The following is an 18,192-nucleotide window of genomic DNA, read 5'->3' as shown; positions in this document are numbered from 1 at the left end:
GTTAATACACCCCCAAACCCTTACCCACATTCTGAAATCCACAAGCTCTGAAATTGAAAGTATGTGTGTGTGTTTGCAAACTTATTTCCCAGCAAAACACAAAACAAAATAAAATGAAAACCATCCAAAATTATTGTTATATAGTTTTATATACTGTTATGTATATATTACATCCATACATCTATACTCAGGCACATAAACCATGTACTAAACATACATATATATATATAGACACACACATATATATACACACACACATATATGTATATAAGCAATGTATTATACATATATACATTATAACTATGCTCTGTAGTTTTATAATTATAATTACAGTTTTATTTATTCTACTTGATGGATATTCATGTGATACATACAATACATATGATTCTTAGAAGGAATACCCAGAGAAGAGGATTCTGTATCCTGCAGTATATATATACTGTATAACGTTCCTAATACCTGAGGAGTTCTGAATTCTGCAGCACATCTAGTCCCACGGTTTGGGTTCAGAGAGTGAGGACCTGTGATAACTGGAACATATACCTACTACACTTTGGGTTCTGTGCTGAGCACTTCACTTTATATTGATTATTCATGGTCTCCTCGGAGCAAACTCTGAGACAGGTTCTGTTTTAGTGATGAGGATGGATGCTTAAGATTTTAGGTCGGATACCCCAAACCACCTGGTTGGCAGATGGTGGAGTTTGGATAACAACTCAGGTTTATCCACTTAAGAAGTCATGTTCCTAATCACAGGGCTCTCCTCCCTGCATACACTGGCGAGGAGGAAGATTTGGGAGAAGGTGTCTGGTTGAGGCTAGAAAGAGGGCAAAATGGAATGGGCTCGGGGCCCTCATTCATGTGCATTCCTGCCCATGCTGGTCTCATCTTTCAAGTTTGCTGCTTCCCATATTCCCACAATTCAGAAAAAAAAAGAGAATTCATGTTTGGTAAATTAGAAAAATCTGTTTGCCCAACTTCTCTTCTGATTATCACAATAATGTTGATGAGATAGGGAGCTTCTACCCCCATTTTGCAAAGGGGACCCCGCAGCTCAAGGTCACACAGCTGGTAGGTTAAATGTCAGACCAAAGACTGGATTCTGGATCTTGGGATATTAAGCATATAGAATTTTCAGATGGCCGGGGGCTTAATAATCATCTAGTTCAGTGTTTTGCAAACTTTAGTCATTTGCCTACCATCCCGATAATTTACTTAACACGCTAAAAAAAAAAAACAACAACTTCCTTTTTGTTTTAAAACAACTACATTTATTTAAAAGGAAAGCTTTATATCACCATTATAGGTGGAAATTCTGTCTCCTTTTAACATGCAGAAAAATAAAGACATAGCACTTAAATAAAAACTGTTGGTCCATGCATCACCTAAATCAGAGGTTAGCAAACTACAACTTACAGGCCCAATCCAGCCCACCACCTATGTTTGAATGGTCCACAACTGAAAATGATTTTACATTTGTAAATAGTTACATAGTAAACGGTTATATAAATACCCACCTACTATAATCCATTTTGCCTTTGGGCCTGTATATCCTAAAATACTAACTACTTGGCCCCTGAAATAAAAGTTTGCCTACCCCTGACCAGATCTATTTCCTCTATCATGAGTGGTGTGAGCGCCATGTGTTGGAAAGTCCGGAGTTAGTCCAATCTTTCCCTTTACCCCATCATTGTATAGTTGCGACAAGTAAGGCCCAGGGAATTTGCGTAACCCGCTCAAGGTCCTACAGTCAATGGGTGTCAACATTATGTTGTAGTGAGTTCTTAAGTCTTCCGAATTTTGGATCATCTGCTTCCTTTTCTAGAAACACTCACAGTCACATCTACCTACAGACATATCCCTAACACACTTACATATCAAATGGAACCCCAATACTGAGAAGGGCAGGGGTTGTGTGATTCTAGAATCAAAGATCAGTTCTTTGGGGGTGCTTGCAAATCTACCATCATTATCTTCATCAAATATGCATAAGAACTGCCCTCCAGTTACAGAGAAATAACCGAGTTCAAATTCTCAGACTCTGGCACCCTTTCTGGGCCGTCTTTGGAGAGTCACCAGATCTACTGGGAAGCCTCCTTTCTGGTTCCCAGAGAGGGTTAACCTGCCCGCTGGATTATCATGTTCATGGATCTCCCCCTGGGAGCCATATCAAACAGAGGTCAAGGCTGCCTGAGTTTGGACTCTGATTTTCCCACGGATTGGCTGGTTTTATATCCTGAGCAGGAGGTAGGATGAAGAGGGATGGGGGTGGGAGGTTATGAGGGAGGGGAGGGCCCCTGGAGCCCAAAGCCCCCCTTCTGCATTGTGGATTTGACCTCAGAGAAGCTCCCATAAGTGAGGGCTAAAGGTAAAGTCTCAGAAAACTGAGGAAGAAGATGGCCGACCTCTGACATGACCTTCATGGGGGTGTTTGGAGAAAGGAGGGGTGTAGTCCAAATGGAAGAAAATAGAACTGTCCCCAGGTCTTCCCCATCAATTAGAAATCCTCCAGGTGAAAAACACAATAGCAGGAGTGAGCACTTCCTCACTTACACCTGACCTAAATAGCTCTCAAAAGTCATTTGGTAAATTGAATTTGATTATCAAACATTAGGAATATTTCGGATCAATAGGATATTTACCTCTTTTAAGGATTTCTTTTCCTCTTTACAGCAACCTACTCACTTGCTGTACACAAGTGAGTACCGGATCTGATTTCCTTTGGTAATCTCTTCTATGACGAATTATATCCATTGAGTTTTCTTAAAGGTGTACCAAGGGCTATTTTTTTTTTCTGTAATTATTTCTTGCTTCTTGAAAAAAAAATGTCTTTTATAAAAGCAGATTTATTTTTTATTTTCTGCTATTAGAGTTGGAGAGCGTATTATTAACTCTGGGCTTTCCACAAAAGACCTTGGCCACTTAGCCAGCATGCGCTAGGTGTGAGAGTTCAGGAATAATGGCTGCTTTGTATTCAGTAGCTTAGCTTCCTAGACCCTTGAAAGTCCTTGCAATAATTGAACATTTTAGCTCTTAAGAGTTCTTTAATGTAGGTGGAACAGGGTGAGGGTGGGGGGGGAAAGAACCAGCTGTTTGGGGACCCATTTCTCAGCCAGTACATTGAGGTCCAGCAATATGTAGGCCCAGGCTTGAAGTTTGACCGTGCGTTCCCAATGGGGGTGACATTGACGTTAGGGGGGAAAAATTGGTTCTTGGGGGTCAAAAAAAATCTTAGACATTATTATGTCTCATGACCCTCTAAAGGGCCACAGTACATAAATGATATGCAGTAAGTACATCGATGTGGGGGTAATGACTATGACAAAATTATCTAAAAAGCCTCCTTAGTTGGGAGCGACAATGAAACAATGGTTGAGAAACACTGGGTTATATAGACCTAGAATCAGCAGCAGGACAGGAAAGGAGATCCAGGGAGGGTCCTAGGCCTGCGGTCCTAGGCACATGTTTTTGTATTTTGAGGGGCTGGCTGGTTTGTCATCATGGAAAGAGCACTGACTGGGAGTCATGATTCTGCCTTTTGTGCCTCCGCTCTTCATTTACTAAATGACCACGCTGATGGGGGGACTCTGAGATGTGCCCCAGCTCCATGATTTTCTCCAGACATCTGCCTGAATGAATCCAAACATGAGCACGCACACACGCATATATGTCCGTTATACTGGATCTTGTGGCCAAGCAAGCTCACTGAATTGGAGACAAATCCAACCACTACGAATGGAGATTAAACTTTTAGCTCTGCAAAGGCCCCCCGATTTCCTCTTCTCCCTTCCCTCCCATGTCCACTACCTTCAGCAGTGGGCTCTGGTCATTCTTTGCCTGGGCTAGCCTGGTCCCTTAAGCACTTCGAACCCTCACTCACTGCCCATCCACACTGCCACAGCTGTTGGAATCTGTTTCCCCCAGCCACCACTGTAGCTGCCTAGTAAGTAGGAAAGGCTCAATCACAATCCACACAAGGGAAGGGAATCAGGTGGGTTCCCTTCCACGCGTGAGAAAGGCTGGCCGTAGGGACCTGTTGGAATGAGAAAGTGATAGAGAAGCTCGGCTCCCCGATGCCTCCACCAGCTTCAAACCCCTCTGAGAGTCGGCTCACTCACCAGGTGTGCAAAGGGGGGTCCGCACAGTCAGAGGGACAGGCCTGTGGGCTTCTTGCCCCGACACGAGTCCGAGGCAGCAATCACAGGTGTGGTGCCCATGGCCTGATCAACCAGGCACCTCTGCTCAGCCTTCCAGAGAGAGGGGAAGGAGCAAACCACCCAGGCTTGGCCAGTTTGCCAGAGGAGGAAAATTCCTTCCTGACCCTGGCAGAGATCATCAACTTCACTCTGGGCATGTGACCAAAAATCTACCCAATTAAGCATCTACACATTGGCTGTTTATGCACCAAAACATCACCAGGCAGAACCAGGCCATGAGGGTGGAAACCATGGAATGGGGGGCCAAGAAGGGCCTTCCCTGATCCCCCCCATCTAGGCAGTCCTATTGGGAAGAAGTTTTTCCTCCTCCAAAGTCTCAGCGACACCTAAGTGTCCACCGGGTCCGGAGCCCTGGGGGCAAAACAGGGCCAATTTCCCACACTTTGGACCTCCCTAAGGAGGGACATGTGAGGGGAGATCTCGGTAGATTATTTTGACGCTTGCCGTTAAAGAATTGGGGTGCTTGAATATTTGTTCTTCTGAGACAAAGCAGAGCAGCTATGAGAATGGACTTGCTCATGTCTTGCCAAGTGACTCCTCCTTTTCCTCTAGCTTGTTTAGGGAGCTTGCTAGTTCGTTTGTCCTTAGTTGTTTCTCCAAAGGTGTGGCAAAGCCCTACAGAAGGTAAGCCACATGGTTTACTGGGGGTTCCGATGCAAAGCTCATCGGCTTTGGGTGAAATCCTTGAGGGGTTAAATCCTATCTCTGCCAGCCACAAGGACAAGGGACATGGGACACTTAGGTGTCTTACTACTCAGCCTGTCAGAATTCTTTATTTTTGTTTCATACAAGGTGCGGTCTGTAAAAACCCATGCTCTTCTCTGAGCTCATCTTTAAAATGCCTCATCTTTTAAAATGGGATTTTAACACGCCATCCTCAGGATGTCCTGAGGATTTAATAAAATCAGATCACATATGCAAGAGTCTGGACGTAACACCTCGATCGACGCCTGTTCCAGAGCAGGGGAGAATCAACTGTCGTCAGTGTATCAAAAAGCCTCCGACTCTGGTGACTTCTGAGAAAAAACAGACGACCAAACTGTGAAAGTGCCTGCCTAAAACGCCTTGAGTCATGAAACATCCTCAGAGACCACATGAGGACAAAGAATTAAGCCTTCACTTAGAGGAGCCAACGACCCCTCTCCCTGGGTCTTTAGACTAAAACACGAAGCTGTCTCCCTAAATCACTTTACCTTTCTGGGCCCCAGCTTCCTCATCTGTAAAATGAAGAGGTTGTACTTGATGACCTCTGACATCCTTTCCAGTTTGTAAAATTTTTAGTCCACCCAAAGGTGGGTCCCCAGCTTCAGGTGGAGACGGGGGCATGTGGGCTACCGGTGGCGGCCAGCAGGGGGCAAACGCACACCAACCCCACACACTGCAGAGTCTTCGAAAGGTCTGAGAACACAGCGGAAAAACCCTAACCATTGCTTTTCTGGAAGCCGTCTAAACTGAGGTGGGGTGAGAGGGCAAAAAAGGGTTTCTTTTAAGCTATTATGTGCAGACAAATTCCTGAAAAATGCCCCAGACTGTAACAAGGCAGCTGTCTTCTCTGTATCAAGGGGGAGCCGTGAGCCAACGGCAGAAGGAGGAGTTTAGCCACGGGGCGGGTGGGCTTTCCTTGAAGCTGACTATTTTTGGGCTGCAAAATCTAGCTCCGCTTCCTAAGGACAATTTTAGGAACTGAGTAGAGAATTGAGTGGCTCTACGTATTCGTTGCGAGTCGCCCTTGGTTTAGCTGAGGAGGGGGTGGCTACGCAGCCCCGGGAGGCAAAAATGACTCTCTCAGGCAAGCACTTAAGTCCCTGTCAAACAGCTCCCAGGAGGCATTGTGACTGATGGAACTGGCGGGGGGGGGGGGGGCGCGGGGGGCGGGGGGCAGCGATCCGGAGCTGGAGACCAGATGAACAGACCCAGGCCCCAGCCCTGGGCTCTAAGCCCTGACGCCCCTTACAATTCATCGAAAAGAGCAAAGAAAAGGTGCTTACGTGAGGACAGCGGTGGGTGACTAGGTCCAAAGAGGAGGCTTTCAAGGCAAGGCGCTCCCAGCCCCAGCGTGCGGTGGAAATAAAGGCACCTGTAGCCTTGTGATATAAGTAACACCTACAGACAGGTCCGTTTGGTTTTTCAGGTTTACGCACAGCCCCTTTGATGACGGTGACATACAGTGTGACACGGCTCCTTGGAGGGGGGGAATGGTTCTCACATGCAGAAAGTTTACCTTTATCCTGTTTTTGTGCCCAGCTCACCGCCCCCCCCCAGGCCCCGCCCGCCCCTCCCCCCCCCCCTTTCCAGGGGACTCAGTAAACAAGCTGAGAATTCTTGCCTCTGGGAGCTTTGCTGGAAGTGCCCTGCGTTTGCTGGAATTCTCGTTCCTGCAAGCTGGAGGGGAAACTCGCCATCCAGCCCCCGGTGCCTGTCTCTGCCGCCTCCCTCCTGGGCTGGCCGAGTCCGGCACTTGTGGAAACCCCGTCATTCTCTTTTTTTCCCCTTTGCGGGGCAAAGAGCAGGGGCAGGATGGGGCAGGGGTTAAGAACACAGCCTCTGCAGCTAGGTGGTTTTGGGATTCAAATTCTAGGTCCTTCGTTTTCTAGCTGTGTCACCTTGAATAACTTAACTGGCTAGCTAATAGCTTAACTAGGTTGAATGCAAACAAGAGTACCTACCCACTGGGCTACTGGGGGTCTCATGAGGTAATGCGAGGGAAGCACTGAGTAAGCCCCTTGAGAGCTGTTTTCCTTGAGGGAGCACATCAGTGAGAAACCCCCTTCTCTACCACTTCCTCCAGCCTATGCCGTGCAATTCGATGAAGGCCACTGTCGGCCTGTAGGAACGACGTGGGGCCATTCTACTTTGTCTTTCAAAGCCATCATTTCCTTGTTTTACTTCTAATATGAACTTGCTTAGCTTCTAGCATCTTCGGATGCAATGAGCCATGGGGAGGCTTTCTCCCTTCCCCTCCCTTATGGATGGAGAGAGTCGAAGAGGTTTAATGGCCCAGCCAGGTGTCTGCAGCTACGAGGCTGGGGGCCTGACTTGCATGCCAGCTCTCAGGTGTCTGGCTGAGAACTACCCGCTTTGTAGTATCCCCCCCACCCCCCAAAGCAGAAACTCGACCTAATTTAGGCTGTGAAATGCAGAGTCCCTGGTAGCCTACGGATCAGCATTTATAACGCTATGCCTCTTTGCAATGTGCTTCCAGCTCTCTTGGGCAGCCAAGACACTGTGTCCAAACTGCAGACTCCAAGCTTTAACGTGAGAGCAGGGACTTGTTGTTTAGGTTTTCTTGGGAACTCTGGGCACGGGTACAAACGCACAAATACAAACACACATGGTTAGGAGAAACAAAAGGCAGTTCATTGGAGGACTCAGGGTGTCATGGAAAAATTGTTGAAGGAAGATAAGACCATACGGACTTGCTGTGTAACCTCAGGCAAGTCCAGTAGCGTCTCTGGGCTTATTTCCTCCCTTGGCGAAAGGAGGAGTTTGGATTAGAATCACAATCTTCAAATTCGGGGGCACAAATCCTGGGAAACTCCAGGGGTTCCCAGGAGGCCTCAGGGGGGCTGCTGGGGATGGGAGGCTGGGAGCCGAGGGGGTCAGGCTCTAGACCTCTCCTCCCTGTTTCAATAAGAGCACCTCAGCTTTTATATAAATCTCCAGGGTAGGATTTCCTTTGAACAAAAGAATCTGCACTTAAAAAGAGTTTGCAAAGAATTGGATTAGATGGTCTTTGTGAATCCTTTAAGCTCTAAAATTCTGTGGTTTGCATCTTACTTCTTGGTGTCTAGGGAACCAAGATGGTCCTACACACCACGTGTCCTGCTGCTGGGCACTTCCCATCTCGTCACTGGTTTCTGAAACACTTCTCGTGTTTGGATCTGCACACACACACTCTTTTAAGTAGAGAGGTTTGCGAGGAAAGCACCATATTCTGCTATTGTATTTGGAATACAGTCTTTTGGAGAAATGACCCCTCCCCCCCCTTTTTTTCCCTATGCCATCTCGGCTCAACTACTTCCGAGTGAAAAGTTTTCTGGCAGTCGACGCGTGGGACAACAAACTCTGTTTGTTTCCTGGTCCTGAATGTATAATACAGCATCTCTGAGGACCTATACGGGAAATTACAGGCTTCTGGACCAGTGGATAAAAGGGGTGATTAAGATAAAACCAAAATAAAAGAGGAATTTGACTCTAATTAAGTCTAACTATCACACTGAAGCTAAATTTGATTGGAGCGGAGATCTTCGACAACATCAAACACTCAGTTTATAACAACCATATTATGAATGTCGATCAAAGGCAAGAATTGGGGGTGGGGGATGTGGAAGAGGGCAGAAAAAGGTATGGAGCGTTTTAGGATTTCCAGCCTGTCCTCCTGATGTCTCAACTGCACAGTAATAAGAGATAACAATTAGGCTCGTCAGAGCAACGTAGTGACTAAGAACAGGTTTTGGAAGGATCTGGTCTTCTGTTTGAATCCTTGCTTTGCCACCTGCCGGTGGGGTGAGCCTGGGAAACTTATTTGATGTCCTTACCTCCCAGTTCTCTCATCTGTAAAAGGCGGAAGAAGGGTACATCTCTTTTGGGGTTGTTGGGTGACTTAAATGAAGTAAAACCTGGGGACGGTCCGTGTGCCTCTACATAAGTGTGTGCTCTCTCATCGATGTGCTGTAGATTCGTCAAAGTAATTAAACGAGGACACCACTAGACTTTGGTCACTCTAATGTCTTGGGACCCTGCACAAGGAAACCAAAACCTAAACCAGACTCAATTATGAATGCAATGATATCCAAAAAAAACGAAATTTAAAAGCCACCAATCACAAACTGCCAAGTAGCCTTTTCCAAATAAGGCAAGCACCTAAGCTCTAGCCTATCAAATAATTCCCTTACTGGCTTCCACTTCTGCCCTATAAAAGGCCTTCCCCTAGCTCTTGTGGGTGGTGGGGTGCCCCTAACCACTTTCAGTTTGGCAATGCCCAACTGGAGTTGATGTTTGCTCAAATAAACACTTGAAAATTTTACATATGCCTCCACTTATCTTTTAATACATTCATGCTATTAAATTTTCACAACTTTTTGATGAGGGAGTTACTTATTATCTCCGTTTTACGGATGAGGGGATGGAGGCACAGAGAGGTTAAATAACTTGCCCACAGTCACACAGCTCATAAATGGGAGAACAAGGATGTTAGTCCAGGCTGCCTGCCTCCAGAGCCCATCCTCTTAACTACCATGATAACCAGTCTCTGGGTGCTCCTGGGGTGGTTGTGTGGGGTCAAAGAAGAAAGAAAGAAAGAATCATAAATACATGGAGCATCTACCATGTGCCAAGCATTGTGTTAGAATGCTCACCTGTCTTACCTTGGTTATTTTTCACAATAACCCTGGGAATTAGCTATCACTACCCTCTTTTTTGGATGAAGAAACAGAGGCTCCAGGCTTGCTGGGTGGTGGCCAAGCCTGGCTTGAAGTCAGGCCTGCCTAGTGTTAGAACCACACTGTAGACACAGGAGCTCAGGTCATCCTGAGCCTCTCTTCTTTTGCTCTGGCCTCAGCACTGCCTTCTGAGGGGATCCTTCCCTCTCTGTTGGTTCAAGATCCCTGGGTCTTATGGGCGTTGAAGGCATAGTCTGTCTCTCACTGTAGAGTGGAAATTCTGGTACCACATTGACTCCCTGGTGCGCATGGTGTCCCATGGTTCTTGAGACAAAGAAGACACTCAACACATGCATGTACTATGGAAGTAAATTCAAAGACAAGTCACTTGACATAAGACCGAGACTCCTACCCAATTCTTTTTGCTAGATATCATAAGTTCCATACTTTTCCGAGAACCTGCCCTCTTTAACCTGTGCCAATGTTTCTCTAGTCATATCTTCTCTCCTTCTATGTGCCACCCTCACCACCAGCCCAACCGGCAGCAGAGGCTGAAAACAGAAGGGGGTTACAAAGCCACATTTAGGTAAGATTCATAGATGATGCCATTAGCAAGAGAGATTTGCAGGGTGATGGTGGAATGCATGAGTTTTGGATCAGGATCCCTGTTTCTATTATCCCGATGCTATTTTTAGAAAACAGTCTGCTGGAGAAATTCTACTTTTTAATGCCCTATTGACTCCAACACTGAAGAATGAAAAGTGTTCTGTCAGTGAGTGTTTATGACAACAAACTCCTGGCATCTGCCACCCGGAGAACATTCGATGAGGCACGAACTTTTCGGGGCCCCAGGTTCCTCATCTGGAAGTATTTACTGTGATTTCTGGTGCACAGTCAGTTCTTGCCAAATGACGACTATTGTGGTCTCTGGAGAGAAATGTGGATGTTGGTCGAGATTGCTGACCTTTGAGCATTATCATACTGAGTAGGATAATGTTGCCCTTTTGCAATGAATAATGGTAATCGCTCCCATTTATCAGGCCTTTACTGGGTGCCAGGAACTGTCTAGGCATGCTACATGTATTAAATCATTGAATCCTTACATCATTCCTCCAACATAGGCGCCATTATTATTATCCAAACATTTCTAATGAGGAGATAGGCATAGAGAGTTCAAGTAACTTGCCCAATATCACGCAGCCAGTGGAACACAAAGCAGGAGTTGAGCCTAGGTGGTTGCTCCAGGGTCTACAAGCTTCACCATCTTGCTAGGATTTGGTACCTCTGGAGGAGGCAGAATCTAAGTTGAAGAGATACTAGTTTTCTTAGGCATCCCGTGTTGCTGGCAGGATCCTTCAAAGTAAGGACAAGAGTTGTAAACCTATTGTCCCCTAAAACACCCAGCATGGACTTAAGCACAAGGAGGTGCTCAAGAAGTTCTTGTTGGTTGATTGTGTATTCGCTTTACTTCCTCTTGGGGTATCTTTCCCCAGTCCCCTGGATCCATCTCATCCTTCAGCTCTCCATGCTGTCCTGACCAGGAGCCCCACCTCAGTGGATGACCATAGTGAGGTAGCTCCCCTGATAATCCCTCCTTGGCCATGAGCCTCACGAAGGCAGTGGGTCTTTGTGTGAGTTCAGCACCGAAGGCATTAGGGAAGCTAAACAGTGGCAAAGTCAATGGTTGGCAGATGCGTAATGAAAATGAAGATAAGAATACTGATTTTGTCCTTGTAAGGTTGAATTATGACAATTCTTCTGAAACAGCTGTCACACCTGCTCGACTGTATTTCTAGTCTCCCTTTGTCCTAATAGGACACTAGAAGTCAAACTAACCAAAGTTGCCATGTTTTGGGTCAGCCTGAATGAATCTGAGGCAAAAACAGCTTTTTAAGGCTCAGATCTCAGAGGCCCAGCAAAGGGAAGCCTTCTCAAAGGGAGAACTCATGAAGACAGACTTTTCTTCTATTGTCTTCCTGCCAAACATCAGTCCCCTGGCAGGCACGAGGGCTTGATTTCTGAAAGAGTTGTTGGGGGTGACAGTTTGAGGAATGGATGAGATTCACTCCTAAGGCCGGTCCATGCTGATGGCTGGAGGATGGCATGGTGCTCATGGTTCTGCCCTTGGCATCTTGGCTGTTGAATGGACCAGTCCCTCCAGCAATGGATAATTAGCTTGGTTAATCCAGGAACCCTACTACGGAAGGTTAGGCTTTCAGTAGAAAATCAGATCATTACATTATTAGAGCCTTACTCTTCCTACAGGTGAGCTGACACCAGATTTCCTGGGTAAACTTAGCTATTTGAACCTCAGTTTCTTTGCCTGTCAGTGGGTATGATCACACACGTTGTTTGATAATGTGTGTGACCACACTGACTTCCACGTCTCCAGATTGAAATCCCTCATGCCAGTTGTCATCCAAAAGCATGTCTTTGGTCAAGGGATGGGGGCTGCAAAGGGTGTGAGGATGGAGAGTGGAGGGTGAGGAGTGTTGCTAGGGGAAATTTGTGGTCAGAGCCATGCAGATCTATCTTCATCAGTCAACTAAATCTTATTTCTAAGATGCTGTTGATTATGGTATACATCATTGATTTAGGTCATCATCTTGGGAAGAAAGCATTATGTTAAATGTGCAGATAGATTATAAAGCTTATCCTGATTTCAGAAATGTTAAAATGTGAATGTGGTAAACATAGTAATTAAATATATATATTTATTTATAATTATTCAATATATCTATTCAAAAATATATGTTTATATATTTAATACATATTTATATTTAATAAATAAATATTTAATTACTATATTTACCTTATATATATTTTTAAATGGGCCAGTATGCTCAGGAATATTAAAAAAAAGTAAGACCTAGTTGTGTCTCCAACAGAGAATTCATGAGGAAACACTTAGAGGTAGTATATAATTCCAAGCCAAACTTTGAATTAGGGGCTGTAGGATTTCAGAGAGAGTGTGGTCAGTAAGGGCTGCAGCCATCAGAAAAAGCTTCCTGTGGGTTGTGGCATTTGAGCTGGGCCATGAAAATTGGAATGACTAGCTAAAAATGGTTGCTTATTATGTGCCAAGCACAACAACTGAAGGAGTAGGGGTTGTTATTATCCTCATTTTACAGAAGGGGAAACTGAGGCTCAAAGAGCTTCAGTAATTTGCCCAAGGTCACATAGCTAACAAGTAGCAGAGCCAGGTCCAATCCTTGGATGGCCTAGCCACTAGGCTCTGGGATGTCTGGGATGACCAGAAGGAGAGGCTCTTTCCAACAAGAGGAAGGCTACAGGTGAGTAGGAGGAGAGAACGAGGTGGAGATCCCCCAAGATAGCTTGTGGAAGGTTGGCCCTGGAGTTTTGAATACTGGTTATGAATGAGGGGAGTCTCTGGCCAGTTGATGAGGACTTTGAGTTTGAGGAGGTTCCTCGGGTCTTGGCTGCTCTCCTGGGGCAAATTTGTGCAGGTCAGCAATGAGATCTTGTCAAAAACTTTGATTTTTTCTCTTACTTATTGTCCATGTATTTTTCTAGCGTCATGATGTTATTTCTTAGGGAAGTTTGTTGCTGGGTTTTCTTCTTTCACCAAATGTGAACTAATATTGTTTCCAAATAGCTGTTTCCTTGCAATCCTTTACTACTTTCCACAGTTCAATTTGCCATTAAAAAGTACAGTGGTCCGAATAACACTGAAATTTCCTGAGTTTGGTTTTGTCCAGGAACTCATTTAGAGATATAGTCTCCGTTGTAAATACAGAATGCATAAGAATTTAGGCATTATGCTTTTTCCAAAATTTCAGTCTCTTACTATTATAAATTTTCCTGATTTATCCCTTTATCAGAGTTTGTCATCATATCCTAACCCAAATCCAGTGATGCCCAGTACTTATAAGTCTGAGGGAAGAGCCCTCAAATTTGGGAAGATGCCCAGGCTCACCAAGAGGCTCACATCAACACTGACTCCCTTGTGCCTTGAACTTACAAACCTGAGGAGGTTCCAGTTGGAAACTTGACGCTCCCCAGGGTGCTCGTCCAGGAGCTCAGAGTACTGGGAGGAAATGAAGACAGGTGTCTCCTTTGGTTCTTGCCCACATCTCTTTTCATGAAACAGTGTTTCAGTATCTTCTCCTTGTGGGAAGGCTGGTGGGCAGGATTCGGTTTCATTTTGAGTCAACAGCTATCCCTTTGGTTCCAAAGAACCAGTGAGATATGGGACATGGCTGAACATTTTCAGGTGATTCAACAATTAAACATGGTGTTGCTAGGAGCAAAAGCCAAATGAGAAAGTGAAGGAAAGACCAGTACTAGAAAAAGTGGGTAGATGTGGATTCAAATCTCAGTGTTATTACTTGGTAGCCAGTTACATATCTCCTTGAGCCACAATTTCCTCATCTAAAAGCCTGGGTAAATAAATTGTTGCTTCCTAGAGTTTTGGTGAAGAATAAATCAGATAATGTAAGAAATACTTGGCTCAATGCCTGGCATATATTGAATACTTAATAAATTATGGTTGTACTACTACAACAAATTATTATTACTATTACTATTAAACTTATCCAAGCCTTAGTTTCCTAATCAGTAAAATGAGAAAAATATTAGCTACTCACTAGATTAATTGAAATAATATGGCTGGATGCATCTGGCACATAGATATTCATCCACCCACCCATTCATTTTCAGTCTTTATCTGGTATCCATCAAAAGTTTATCAACCTTGGGAGTTAGGAGAAGGCCACGGTATTTGGCAATAGTTCTTAATTATCTTCAATACAGCAATACTTTTAGAAGGTGTTTATTCCCTCATCCAAACTTTTTTTTTTCCTGAGCTCCAATTACCCTTCTGGGAACCAAAGTAGCCCCAGGAACCCCCACAGCTCACTTTAGAGAATGGCCAACAGGTCTGCCCCATGGTCATCTTTCTACACAAGCCCTGTGAGTGGGGCTTTGGCAGGGTCACCTTCCCTCAGGACCCAGGGGAGAATGGTTGCCACCTGGTCTTACGGGAATGAAATAACCACCCGGCTTCTTAGCCCCCTGGCCTGCATCTGTCACTTTGAGCAAAGTTCAGGTGGCACCTCTGCATTCAGACAGAAGGCAGATTTTGCACAAGGTCTTCTGAGAGAGGAAATTACCAGTTGGGGTCAAGCCTTCCAGCCAGAGGAAGCGGCGAGTTGGGCCATTGGCCAGTAGATACTGCCGTGCAGAGAGTGGGCCAATCCGGGTCTCTAATGCTGCAAACAGACTGGAGGGAAGGGTGGAGATGGCCAGGCTGGCTCTGTGCCTGGTCCATGGTCTCGGGGCAGTTGTTCACCCTCAGAGAGGGGGAACCTGGCCTGGGAGTGTTACCGGCCACCCATCTGACCACTGACTGTTTAACCAAGTTTAAACCAGAACGGAGACTGCATGTGGCACAGCTCCAGGGGCTGGGCCCCAAGGAGTTCATTTCTCCTGCCCAATATTCAGGAGGAGTCCTGCTCTTTCGGGATCTCTTGCAACGGACAAATCGGTTTCAGGTGATGGACATTAAAGGCATGCTAAGATAGGTCTTGAGATAAGATTTGAAAATTGCTGACAGTTAGGAGCTGAAGAGGGTACCTGCTGGTGGAATATGCATTTGGGAACTTTATAGACTCCAGCCAAGTGCAAATAGGGAAAAGTCTATTTTTTGGGAACAGAGTTCTGACAAATGCAAGGTATAGTAATAGAAACAGGCACAATTTCAAGTCCAGTTGTGTGAGCCTGAGCAAACACACACACACACACACACACACACACACACGAAGGCCATCAGTGCTATACCACATATACTCCCACCCCTCATGTAGAGAGCCCACATAACACTGAGATATCACTCCTAGCCACACCCCCATATCCACCATGCCCCCCCAGACATCCTGTCCTCCTCATAGACCAACCCCACACAGCACAGAGCACCCCCCTCAACACCATGCACACATTATACACACTGCCATCAGATAAACACAGTCTCCTTAGGAAGCCGATTAATAAAACTATGTTATCTTTAATTACACTTGACTGATAATAATGTCCTCAGAGCCTGCACAGTTAGATCGGCTCAGATTGTAACATCCAGATTAGGGTTGAACTCCCTTTGAACTCTGGCCACACTGCTGGGCTCTCCAGCTCAGAGATTACAAATGGCTTCAGCTGGATTCACCCCATGGCACTAGGAGGGTAAGTAGAATTCCAGCTCTCCTTGGTTCTCTTTTCTTTCCAACACTGGACAGATGATATCTCTAAAAAAACACATGGCCAAGACTAGGAGGAAGGCCCAAATCAAAGGACCTCCTCCAGTTCACCACTGTGTACCCTGGTGAGTCTACTTCCAAACCAATGTCCATCTCAGACTCCACGAAGGAAGTTACCGTGAATGGTGTCTTGAAGACTGACACTTGAAAGCAAACAGTTTAATTCCTGGATCTTGGGCTCTTGGGGACAGGCTCTAGTGAGCCATAATTAACTCTTTTCAAGTCTTCACTGTGTCCTGCAAATAGTAAAGTATCTGGTTCTTTATGATGTAACGCTGAATGGAGGCAGTGAGGAGGCTCTTAGGCTAATTACATGCTGGAATGAGGTTAACGACATGCCGAAGATTCTTTGCACGGCTCCCCTGACGTTGACAAGTCACTCGGTAACACGCTAGGGCTAAAGACAGGGATGACTTTTAAAGAGGGCGGGGGCTGGAAACTGAGCTAGACAGGCTGCTGACGTCATTCCCCAATCTCGTTTCTCCCCAGGGATGAACCTCCTCCCCGCTCCCCCTCCATTTCCGGGAGTTAAGAGATCTGGATTTTAAACTGGCATTCAATGCCCTGTGCCTGGCGATGTGCAGTGACATCTGCAAAGGTCCCAGCTCTCTTTCATGCATTTTATAGCAGCTGAATTTAGCCAGGGATGAAAGCCAAAGCCCACCATCCAGTGGGATGCTTTTGGCCTGAGTAGAAGGTATGTCAGTACAAATAAGCCAGGTGTACATCAAAAGGACAGCTGGATCCCTGGAAAATGCCCAATAAACAGGAATGAGTTCTGGTACCGGCCAACTGAAAGAGCTTAACATTATTATGATCCCATTCTTCAGGTAAGCACACAGGCATAAGTCATACAGGGACCAACTGCTCTTTCTCCATCCTTCTACTCGGGGCCAGCCATGACTTTAGTCACCTGCAGGGCTGTCCCAAAGGACTCCAGCCTGGGACTTGAGGGTGCCACATCCTGCGTTGCCCATTTCCCAGCATTCCCTATCGGGATGAAATTGGCTAAAAATGAGTCTTCTCGGTAGACCAGAGGGGGAAACATAGCTATAAAAGACCATTGTGCTTCATAAGGAGACTTGTCCTACCCCTTAGGAGTGGTGGTGGGGCTGGTTCACAGGTGAGAATGGAGGGATAGGAGCCTCAAAGTTTCCTTGAAACTTGAAAGAAGATACCCACTTTTCCTCCCTGGAAAAGGAGCCATTCCCTTTTCTTCCCTGGCGGAAGGATTGGGGCAAGGCTAGCTGGGCACACTGCACTCCTCTCCCAGCAGGGACCCTTTCCTCTCCCTGCATCCACAGACACGTAGCACCCACCTCATCTCACTCGTCCCGCCAGGCTGCGCTGGGCTCGGGTCCTCTGATGTCGTCATCAGCCCGTCCAGAGAGGGCCCTGGTTGGGTGGGCCCCTCCTCAGCGAGAAGGACACCGCATGGCTGCCTCCGGGCAGGGGCTGCCTCCTCTGGGTGTCCCAGCCCCACGCAGCCTCCCAGGTGCAGCAGGGTCCCGGAATGGCAGGTAGGTTTCCCACCTCTGCCAAGCCCAGGTGTTAGAAGAAGGGTAGGCGGGTCTCTTGTTTTGACGGGAGCCACAAATAGAGAGAGGCAGACCCCAGCGGAGAGGCACCTGGGGCTTGCGTGGGGAGCGCTGTTGAGGTCCGGGCACGGCTGCAGGGGGCTGCCCACGGCCGTGGTCTCCAGTGGAGGCGAGGTGTGGTGACTGGAGGAGCCAAGGAGAAATGTGTCAGACAGAGTTTGTCAGCACCTCAGCACCCTGCCAAATAGTAATTACTAGAGCCTCGTGCCACCCAGGAGAGGGAGGGCAATATTTTATCCCCATTTTATGGAAGGGTAAGTGGAGGCCCAGGGAGGTCAGGCAACCACTTTAACCAGTCAGTCAGAGGCTAAACTTGGCCCTGAGGGGAGCTGACTCAGAGGTTACCAGGGGAGCTTGGGTGAAGCCAGGCCTGGGGGAACAGTCATGACAGCCATGGGCCCCAATAGTTTTGTCGTCTTCTGTCCTCCTAGGGGCTCCCTTATCTATGCTAGCTATGCTTCCTCTATAGCACTTATCTGACCCTGCTCTCTATACTGGCCCATCCCGGGAAAAATGCTTGTCTCCTAAAATACTATGAAATATGTCCCCAGCCAGCTCGGTTAGGACAGGCATGTGAGCCTACTAAAGCTCTGAGAAGTCTTCCAGAAAAGAAACCTGTTTAATTTCTCTTAACCCAGCTTTTCCCAAACTTATTTGAGCCACTTTTTCTAGTAACGCCCATTAACATACCACCCAGCTAGTGTTCCACCAGACGCACGTTGGGAAA

General features: G+C 46.4%; 1 protein-coding gene across 1 annotated transcript in view; it reads right to left on the bottom strand.

The window, feature by feature from the left end:
- The window catches only part of ELF5 (E74 like ETS transcription factor 5), a 29,894-nt gene extending 23,561 nt beyond the window's left edge, over positions 1-6,333 (bottom strand). The window contains exon 1 of the mRNA XM_081798362.1: positions 6,206-6,333. The gene's annotated coding sequence lies outside the window, so the exon portion shown is untranslated. The remainder of the gene's footprint in view (positions 1-6,205) is intronic.
- Between the last annotated feature and the right edge of the window lie 11,859 nt (positions 6,334-18,192).

Source organism: Leptonychotes weddellii, chromosome 11, assembly GCF_054177405.1.
Source record: "Leptonychotes weddellii isolate Sample4059 chromosome 11, ASM5417740v2, whole genome shotgun sequence".
Lineage (NCBI taxonomy): Eukaryota > Metazoa > Chordata > Mammalia > Carnivora > Phocidae > Leptonychotes > Leptonychotes weddellii.
This window is presented reverse-complemented; position numbering and strand designations above follow the sequence as displayed.